The sequence below is a fragment of the Meleagris gallopavo genome, chromosome 1, assembly GCF_000146605.3.
Source record: "Meleagris gallopavo isolate NT-WF06-2002-E0010 breed Aviagen turkey brand Nicholas breeding stock chromosome 1, Turkey_5.1, whole genome shotgun sequence".
NCBI lineage: Eukaryota > Metazoa > Chordata > Aves > Galliformes > Phasianidae > Meleagris > Meleagris gallopavo.
This window is the reverse complement of record NC_015011.2, coordinates 145793057-145804403: the sequence shown is the minus strand read 5'-3', so window position 1 is coordinate 145804403 and position 11347 is coordinate 145793057.

Genomic DNA, 11347 nt, shown 5'->3' with positions numbered 1-11347 from the left:
TATTACCTATGTACCTTAACTATATTATATAATTAATTGTTATTTGTTACATGTTTTATGTGTGTCCCAATACAATTCCTCTTCAGTCAGTGCAGCCTAGGCAAGCCAGAATATTGGACATCTGTGGTATATACATCCTCTCTGGTCAAACCATTCCAATGTCTAAACATTTTATCATATCATCTTGTCATCCCAGTTTTGCAGACTGTTTTGATCCCTTTGAATAACAGAGTTTTGCCCATTAATGCACTGAATCACTTTTAACATTTTGGAATGCTCAGATCATCTTTTTTTCTCTGCCTCTTGTATTGGGTAAGGACACAGAAACAAACCAAAGAATTGTACCTTTAAATATTTGGATTCATGGCTGGCGCCATTGCCAGAACTTCATTTTTTGTTTGTTTGTTGTTTTTTGTTTGTTTGTTTGTTTTTACAACAAATTAGCCTACACTGTACTCTGATTGTGGTCACTGAATGAGGTTTGCCTTTCTCAAAAGGGGAGAGAGGTCCTTGGGGAAAAGTAGCGGGGCTCATTGGGAGGGCTTTAAACTAGATGTGAAGGGGGCTGGGGAGGATAGAGTGTCTTCCCATGATAAGTAGTGGAAAGACACAACTATACTAGAAAGACAGGGTGCTGGCAGGGGTCTTGAATGACCCACTGCCTTGAGAGGTGCTGGTAGCTCTGCAACACATACAAAACTCTGTGATGAGGCAGTGATTGTTGGGGCAACAGGAGAAGGCAGTGGGAAAAAATCAAGGGAAATACATAGAAGAAACTAGGGAGTTATCTTTTAATGAAGTGACAAGATGAGCTGCCAGCTCAAGTGTTGCCTTCCACCTCGCTTACAGGCCCACCGCCCAGCCTTCTAGGCCCCGCACACGACCCGGGCCATCCTCCCATTAACCACACCAATATGATGTGAGGTAGAATGGCGTTTATTGGCAGTGTGTTCCTTGCTTATATAGATTTTGTGTCCCCGCCTGCAAGCTGCATAATCATTGGGTAATTGTTCATTTGACATCTTTTGCCACATATTATCAAGCACGAGGCATAGGGAGGGATCCTACCAAGTGACACCCGACATGGCGCATATCGCCTAATACAACACTGAAGTGCCTCTACAACAATGCACGCACCTTGGGAAAAAAGCATGAGGAGCTGGAAGCTACTGTGCTACTTGAAATCCATGATATAGTTGTCATCATCAAAACCTGATGGGATGATTCCCTTGACTGGAGTGTGGCTATAAATAGCTACAAACTGTTCAGAAGGGACAGGCGAGGAAGGAGGGATTTGAGGTTCAAGACCACCTAAAGAACCTGAAGGTGCACAAATCCATGGGACCTGATGAAATCCATCCACAGGTTCTGTGGGAACTGGTGGATGAAGTTGCCCAGCCACTATCCATCATACTTGAAATGTCATGGCAGTCTGGTGCAGTTCCCAATGACTGAAAAAGAGGAAACATAACCTCCATTTTCAAGAGGGGAAAAATAAGAATTAGAGAACTGCAGGCCAGACAGTCTCACCTCTGTGCCTTGCAAGATCATGAAGCAGATCCTCCTGCAGGCCCCACTAAGACATGTGGAAAATAAAGCTGAGGTAACTGGTGGTAAAAAACACAGCTTCACCAAGGGCAAATCATGCCTGACAAACTTGGTGGCCTTTCATGATAGAGTTGCAGAATCAATGAAGGAAGAACAACTGATGTCATCTACTCGGACTTGTGCAAAGCATTTGACACTGTGCATGACATTCTGCTCACCAAACAGGAGAAAATAGATCTGATGAATGGACCTCTTTCTGGATAAGGAATTGGCTGGATGGTTGCACTCAGAGAGTGACGGTCAATTGCTCATTGCCAAGTGAAGACCATTGATGAGTGTTATTCCTCTGGGATTGCTGCTGGGACTGATGTTATTTAACATTTTTGTAGCCAATGAGGATGGTGGGATTGAGTGCACCTTCAGAAACATTGCAGACAACACCAAACTGAGTGGTGCAAGTTGACACCCTAGAGGGAAGGAATACTGAATAGATCAGGACAGTCTTGAGAAGTGGGCCCAAGCCAGCCTCATGAAATTCAACAAGGCCAAGCACAAAGTCCTGCTCCTGGGTCAGGGCACTCTCAAGCACAAATATAGTTTGGGCAGAGAATGGCTTAAGAGCATCCCTGAAGAGAAGGATTTGAGAATGTTGGCTAATGAAAGACTCAACGTGATCCAGCAATGTGTTCTTGTAACCCAGAAGGCCAACTATATTCTAGGCTGTATCAAGAGAAATGTGACCGGCAGGTTGAGGGAGGTGATTCTGCCCCTTTGCTTTGCTCTTGTGACACCCCATTTGTAGTACTGCATCTAGTTCAAGGGCCCCCCAACAGAAGAAGGACATTGAGCTGTTGGAGAGGGCCCAGAGAAGGGCCATAAAGATGATCAAAGGCCTGAAGCACGTATCCTACAAGGAAAGGCTGAAAGAGCTGGGGATCTTCAGCCTGGAGAAAAGAAGACTCCAGGGGGACCTTATAGCAGCCTTCCAGGACCCGAAAGGAGCCTACAGGACGGATGGGGAGGAACATTTTATAGGGCCATGTAGTGGCAGAACAAAGAGAAATGGTTTTAAACTGGAAGAGGGTAGATTTAGACTAGATATTAAGAAGAAATTCTTCACTGTGAGAGTGGAACAGGTAGCCCAGCAAAGTTGTATATGCCCACTCTCTGGAAGCATTCAAGGCCAGGCTGTATGTGGCCTAGAGCAACCTGGTCTAGAGGGAGGTGTCCCTGTCTCTAGCAAGGGGCTTGCAACCAGGTGATCTAGAGGTCCCATCCAACCAAAACCATTCTATGATTCTATGATTTTATGATTCTATGATTCTATGACTCTATGATTTATTATGTTCAGTAAGTCATGATGACTGTGATCAACCAGCCTGGACCTTAAACACCAAGACATTTTCTAGGATGTAGGATTTTCCAGCCACAGCAAAAGATTTTAAGTGTTTGTTACCAGAAAAGTGGATGTTCAGAAAAGCTTTTTAAATTCTATTTTTTATTTCTGTTCTAATTTTCTGCATGTAAAATATACAGGTCTGAATTTTTGGTTAATTTGGTTTGACATGATTTGTTCCTCTGCTTCATTTTTCTTCTCATGAGAACTAGCTTTGTAAACCCAGTAAATTTAATTTCCCAAGTTACTCTTTGACTTGTGCACTGTTAACATGAAATCTTTATTGAGGAGTATCTTTAACCTTTACCATACAGAAATACGTATTAAACAAAAAAAAAATCTGTTCATGTATTAAGTATGGAAAGAAATAGAGCTATTTTTTTGTGAGATCATCTCAGAATACATCTTGGCACTTCTTTATTCTTGTAACACATTATCTTTTCACATCATTATCTCGAAGAATTATTTCTACTTTTCTCTTTTATAATAATGGACACCTCTTCTCATTCTTGCTATCTATATGATTCAAAATCTTCAGAATATCATTACACATAATTACAAATATTACTGTCAAGGCAAGTGTATTTGTGAGTAGAATAAAAACTTCTCTCATTAAATTCTAATAGCTTCAGTCCATGTTGCTAGAGTCCAAAAACCAAAGTACTGCAATGGTGGTAATTGTGCTGGTAGTATAAATAAATTAAAGTTGAAGAAATACAGACTGCATATCTGAAATGGTAATGATACTCTTTGAGTCCAAACAGCCATCAAAACAGTGATTTTTGCTGAAATACATCGTAACTTCTGATAATCAAATTGCAGAGAAATTGAATTTCCAACACTCTTAGCTAATCAATGATCTAAAAGTAAAAAAACTGTCCTGCAAATATATATTGATGTATTTTCGCAGTAGTTGCTAAAGATTTGAACACACAGTCCACCCTGGAAGATTTTCTGTGGTTCGTTACAACAGTTGGATCATCCTTTCACTTAAGTTGTGCAGACTCCTCAGTATACCACAGAGTGACTATAAAATGAAGCACAGAGAAAACCTTGAAGTCAGAGGTACCTTCTTTATTAATTTACTCTTAAGATTTTCTAGTTGCTTTCATTTCTCCCCACAAAACAGTTCAGCTTTCATCACATTTGTTGCTTACAGTTCTGTAGGACTCTTATCTGGATGCCTACCAATGCTATGTTAGAATTCTTTGTTTACTGCATGGTCTATGATATTTCATATAAACATATACCTGGTCATGAGTTCAAAAATGAATAACATTTAATACAACTGAATTATTATCTATGATTAGAATTCTCATATCACATCAAAGTTATAATTTTTCTGTCACAGCAATTTTCTATCACATGCCAATTTGAAGCTTAGAGTTTGTTTGCAAATACAAAATAAATAAATAAATAAAAATAAAAAATAAAAACACCCCACACATACCAGACTTAGAGAAGATACAGATAACTCAGCTCTACTGTGACCCACAGCTCTGCCCTAGTTACCAGTGCAGAGCCTCACTCTCATCTTACTTACACTGATTTCCCCTGCAGTATTTGATTTTGTGAATGCATATAGCAACCATAAAGGATTGTCAGAAGATCCCACTCATACCAGTAGCTGATGTTAGGATTTCATTTGCTTCCGAAGTTGGCATCCAGTTCACTAATGCAACTGATGTTCTAGACTCAAAGTCTATAGGATCCTTTCAGATCCAGAGGCATATGGACCTTCAAACTACTGACACTAGGATTCTGCTCAGCCTAGTAGCTGACACCACAGTCTGCAGAGCCCGCTCCAGTAGCTGGTATTTATTGTGCAGAATTTAGGAGAAAAAAAGAAAACCTGATTAAGAAACATGAGGCAATGTATAATTTAATTACTTGTAATTAAATTATTTATCATTATTTATACATATAAATATTGTAATCATTATTTATCATAATAGACATACTGGTTCATAGATTAACAGGGAAGACTAAAAACATGTATTTCTCAACAGTAAAACATCTCACGGTCTGGAAAGCTCGAAGGATATCCGCAAGTGTATAAAGTTGCATTTAGTTTCTATTATACAGTATTCTGAGTTGAGCCGCTCCATTTAAAAACTTGTTGATTCCATATAATTTTTCTTTTAACATTACCTCAGGAAATAATAAAAAAAAACACCTGTGCAGCATCTGAGGCATGGACTCATTTATTGCAGGTTCTAACATCCCTGTATACATTCACATGTTTTCTCTTGTAACTTTCCCATGAATCACAAGTGTTCCTAGCCACTCACTCTTCCTCCAGTTAGGATCATTATCATGCAGGCATCATGCAGTTTACTTTTGTTTTTCTTTCCTGGAGCCTTCCTTGGTTCTCAGCATTCCTTTCTCATACCATTTATCTTGCTCCACAGATTCTGCTCTGAATATTCTTTCTCGAATCCCAACACACCTGTAACAGAACTGTCTCAAAGTACATACTTACTTATTAATAAAGGATCAAGAATCATTAGGTTTTATTTCTATTTACCTATAGCTTCTTAGATGAGAAAGAATTGAAAAATATTAAAGAAATATCAAATAATAAAATTTCATCAGTGTATTTCTTTTAACCTGATGATTCCTATCCCTAATACTGTGGAAAGAGTTTGTAATGCTCTTTTATTCTCCTGATGACCATCCTATCAGTGCACAATGGAAGACTCTTTTCCTTCTTGGTGTTATCACTCCATCACCAGTATTTGAAAAAAACATCCTGGTACTAGCCAGATATCTGCACTTTGTTATAATATTAAAAACTTCATAGAAAGATATAGCAAACCAGTTGTATCAAATATTTGCTGCCTATGAAGACTAAACCCTTCCTGTCATAGTGAAATGTATACATCAGTTAGCAGAAACCAGAAAGTAAGAAACCATTTAAGATAATAATCTAATTGAGGTGCATAAAATATCTGTACCTGTGCCCATGTAGGTTATTACTGCTATTTCATACAGTCATAGATTGGCTTGAGTTGGAAGTGACCTCGAAGACCTACTTCTAACCGTTCTGTCATTGGCAGCATTGTCAACCACTAGATCAAGCAGTACATCAGATGGCCCAGGATCTCATCCAGCCAGGCCTTGATAATCTCCTGGAATGGGTATCCACAGTTTCTTTAGGCAGCCTGTTTCAGTACTTCATCATCCTCTTACTAAAAAGCTTCCCTCTGACATCTAATCTAAACTTTCTCTCCTTTAGACTAAAACAATTTCTCCTTATCCTATCACTATCTACCTGTGGGGGAAAACAAAAACAAAAAAACAGGAGAGGTGCTTCATTCCTCTGATCATTTCTGTGGCCATCCTCTGGACCCTCTCCAAAATCTCCACATCTTTCTTTGTTGGGGGCTCCAGACATGGATGTAGTACTCCAGATGGGACCTCATGAGAGCAGAATAGAAAAGGACAAACACCTCCCTCACCCTGCTTACCACTCCTCTGCTGATGCAGCCCAGGATACTGTTGGCATTCTGGGCTGCAAGTGCACACTGCTGACCCATGTTAAGTCTTTCATCTATAAGTACTCCTAACTCTTTCTCAGTGAGGCTTCTCACAAGTTCTTCTTCCAGTCTTCATACATATCTGGAATTGTCATGACCCAAGCCCAACACCTTGCACTTGACTTTTTTGAACCTAATTTGGTTTACATGGAACCACCTTTTGAGTTTATCAAAGTCCCTCTGGATGGCATTTCTTCTTTCTGCTGAATCAACTGCACCACTCAGCTCAATATTATCTGAAAATTTGCTGAGGATGCACTCAATCTCATCATCTATGTCACTGATGAAAATGTTGAAGTGTACTCGTCTCAAGACAGACCCTTGAGGGACACCATTCATCAGGCCTCCACCTGGATGTAGAGGCATTGACCACAACCCTCTAGCTGCTACCTTCCAACCAATTCCTTATCTACTGAATAGTCCACCCTTCAAATCTGTATCTCTCTTATTTAGAGATTAGGGATTCAGCACCATTTCAAAGATCTTGCAGAATTCCAGATAGTTGATATCAGTTGCCTTCCCTTTGTCTACCCATGCTGTCATTCCATCACAGAAGGCCACTGGATCAGTTACACAAGATCTGCCCTTGGTGAAGCCATGCTGACTATCTCAGATCACCTGCTTGTTACTCGCATGCCTTAAAATGCATTTGAGGGGGATCTGTTCCATGATCTTCCCAGGCACAGAAGTGAGAATCACTGGCCGGTAGTTCCCTAGGTCTTCATTTCTCCCTTTCTTAAAAATATAAGTGATGTTTCCCTTTTTCCAGTCATCGGAGACTTTGCCTGACAACTGAGACTTTTCAGATATGAAGGAAAGAGCCTCAGCAAACACCTCACCAGCTCCGTCAGGACCATGGGATGCATATTGACCAGCCATATGGACTTATATACATTCAATCTCACAAGGCAGACTCAGACTTGCTCCGCTGTTACACTTGGGAGAATTTTGCTCTTCTAGCTCCCATCTAGAGTTTCAAGGATGTGAGAGACATGAGGATCCTGGCTGACGGTGAAGACTGAGGCAAAGAACTCAGTAAGTATCTCAGTTTTCTTCTTGTTTGTTGTAGCCAGTTCTCCTTTCTTGTTTCTATCAGATGGAGTACATACTCTCTGGCCTGTCTTTTCTGACCAATGAAATAGAGGAGATTGAGTCCTTTCTTGCCATTTTTAACATCTCCCACAAAGTTCAATTTGATCTTCACCTTGGCTTTCGTAATCCTGCCTTTGCGTGTCCAGACAGCATCTTTGTATTATTCCTGGGTAACATGTTCTTGTTTCCTCTGCCTGTATATGCCTTTCTTATCCCACAGTTTGACCAGCAGGTCTTTGCTGAGTCATACTGGTTTCCCGCCTCCTCTGTTTGTTTTCTTATAGTGGGATGCAGAGAGTTCTTGCACTCTCAGAGAGACTCCTTAAACAGTTGCCAGCTTTTCTTCGCTGCTTTGTCTCTAAAGGAAGCTTCCCATGGGATTTTACCCAGTAAATCCCTTAAATAGCCTAAAGTTTGCTTTCCTGAAGTTGTGTCCTGACTTTGCCTTTTGCCAGGCTCATTCTCCTCAAAATCACGAACTCTATAGCCACCACAAATCCAGCACAAACCCAGGGCCTGCTTCATTAGAATATACTTTATTTTGAATTAATGCAGTTGAAATTCTGTATTTGCAACATTTAAAGATTTCCTGTTTGGGAAATAATAATGCTTTGTATAAAAGTCCCTCCACTAGGGGCCGCACAGAGACTGTTTAAATATTACTTGTTAAATTGGAATTAGAGAGTAAAAGTACAATCAAAACCCAACATATTGCTTTGCTCTATGATGAACAGTTTAAACTCCTAGAAAAGAGTCGTTGCTGGGTTTTGTAGCTGCTGTTGCTTTGCTTATCTATATATTTTTTTTTCATTGTAAAATGTAAGTAATATTCACATTTTTTTCTTTTTAAATTGCATGGCCTTGACTCATTATGGATTAAAAAAAATGTCTTGTACATACTGCATTATTATAAATTTTACTGCACAAAAGAAGTACTCTTCTCAGACTTTTTTTCTCATTAAGTTCAGAGGAATCACAAGACTCCAGGTTTTGATGTGTTCCCAGACTAGGAACTCCTTTTTGATGCTTCCTGAGGTGTTCTTGGAAGTTCTGCTGAGTAAATAACAGGGAAGCAGTAATTACACCATCCTTATTTCAAAGGAGGGTGGATAGAAATAAACTCTGGGAGCCTTGATTGGGTCCTTGACCCCTTGCCCCACTTACTGCAGAAATCTTGTTCCACAAGGTGCCAACCCTTCTTGGGACAACCACCACTCCAGTAGAGAGGGGAACTGAAGCCACTGGCCGGGGGGTTCCAGGAACATGAGTAGGAACAATGGATACCAGAGAGGCAGAGATGGTTTTCTTTGCAAATTACTTTTAGAAACATAAATAGGGAGGATATCTGTGTTAAATGTACCCTTGCAGCTCAGAAAGCAAGTGGTTTCCTGGGCTCCATCAGAAGAAGGGTGGCCAGCAGGGACAGGGAGGTGATTGTCCTTCTCTATTTTGCCCTTGTGAGGCTCCATCTGGAGTACTGCATCCAGGTCTGGGGCCCCCAGTACAAGAAAGGCAGAGTTGTTGGAGAGGGTACAGAGGAGGGCCACAAAGATTATCAGAGTGTTGAAGTACCTCTCCTATGAAGACAGGCTGAGGGAGTTGGGCTTGTTCAGCCTGCAGAAAAAAAAGGCTGCAGGGTGACCTCACTGCAGCCTTCCAGTACCTAAAGGGAGCCAGGAGGAGAGTCAACTCTTTCAAAGGGTAAATAATGGCAGGACAAGGGGAAGTGCATTTAAGCTGGGGCAGGGAAGATTTAGGTTGGATATCAGAGGGATGTTCTTTACCAAGAGAGTGGTGAGGTGCTGGAACAGGCTGCCCAGCTGTGGATGCCCCACCCATGGAGGTGTCCAAGGCCAGGTTGGATGGGGCCCTGGGCAGCCTGGTCTGGTTTTGGATATGGAGGTTAGTGGCCCTGTCTGCGGTAGGAGGGTTGGATCTTGATGATCCTTGAGGTCCCTTCCAACCCCTTGGATCCCTTAAGCTTACCCCCTTCCCTGTTTTCCTAATGGCTGGGTACTCCAGGTACACAATCTTAAGAAAGTTTTACATTTGTTAATTACATTCTGACACTTGTTAATTCATAGTCTATCTTGTTGCCAGCCCATCGCTAACCTGATGTTTCCAAGATGAGTCAGTACTTTTCTTATCATATTGATGTGGTGATTCTCTCCAAGTCCTCTCCCATTCTGTCCAAAGAATACTTTCTTTGTTAAACAGAGCACGAGGGGGTGCCAAGTCTTCCTGATGCTTCTTCAGGTAGGCATATTTTTATCTCATGCAATGTGTACGAGCATGAAATGCTAGCTATGCGTGTATATTATTCAAGTCTTTCTTCTTAAATTTTCTATCTCTTAGGTCTTATCTGTCCAGCACCAAAAATTACTATTCTTACAACATAACAAGCCTATTATCCTTGTCAAGGGTTTTTGACTTGTTAAAGTCATTGCAATGAGATTTCTAACTTTTCTTCAACTCAAGACTCAGAGGTATTCCAGATGGCTGGACAGATAAGAGCTCCAGTCTTCATACCTATAAATTAAGACCATCTTATGCAGGGGAAAAAAAAAAATCAATTCCCACTACACTTAAAGAGATTATAACTGTATTCTTAGGGACCAGGAAGTTTCTTTCAGTTCATTTGCTATTGAATTTCTAAGCAGCTTTTGATCCGCATGCATGAAACTGTTGAGTGGCTTAGAAGTTCTTCATGCTTTTTTTTATTTATTTATTATTTTTTATTTGTTTGTTAATAGTCTACAGGGAATCCCAGAGATCCAAGCAAAAGTATTGATTGTGGTCCCTTGACTCTCTGAAAGTAATTGTTTTTATTTCTTCTTATGTAAATTTTGTCATTCTGCAAAATCAAGGGAAACAAAAGAGCTGTTCCTCATTTTCCTTTGAGTAAAATATTTAAAAGCCCTTGAGAGAAATGGTAGCATTTTGAGTTAAGAGAAACATTGTTATTATTGTTATTAACTGTTAAAACAAATGTTACTGACAGTGCTACTGCCAAGTTGATGAAGTATTGAATACTGTCTGAATAGCCAGGCCGAAAGGATGGTGATCAGTGGCACAAAATATAATTGGAGGCCAGTAACAAACAGAGTGCCCCAGGGGTAAACAAGTGTTCAGTCCTGTTCAACATTTTTACTAATGATCCAGATGATGGGTCAGAGCAAGTCTGAAGATGATACAGAGCTGAGGAGGGTGATAGATAAGACAAAGGATTGTGCAGATATTCAGAGGGACTTTGACAGGATAGAGAGATGGTTTAAGAGACTATTTCTGACAGATGGACAAGTAAGTCCTAGACAGTCTGCATCTGTTTCAAATCTTGCTGTTGGACAACTTCAACAGGGCAAGTTCAAGAAATCTTTTGTCTGAAGACTTCCAGGCCAGGGACAATGAGAAATAAGTTGCTGCCAGAGATAAGCAGATGCTGAATGGCCAATAAGCAGCTCTTTGTGGGCACATCTCTAGGGAGGTAACCATCCAAGAAGATCTGCACGCCCACAGGTGTTGCACGTAATTCTAATAGGAATGCCACACTGGCAGAAGAAGATGATTTAAAAAGGCACCTACAACAAAGAGGACTGTGCCCAATATTGTATGCCTTGTGGCATGATACTTGCCTGCTGCTTGATTCTACCTACGATCTGTCTGTTTCTCCTAGGCCATCTGTTGGTTGCCTACTTCTTACCTGCTTTCTGCCTAAGGCCAACCATTAGAAAGGAAGGAAGGAAGGAAGGAAGGAAGGAAGGAAGGAAGGAAG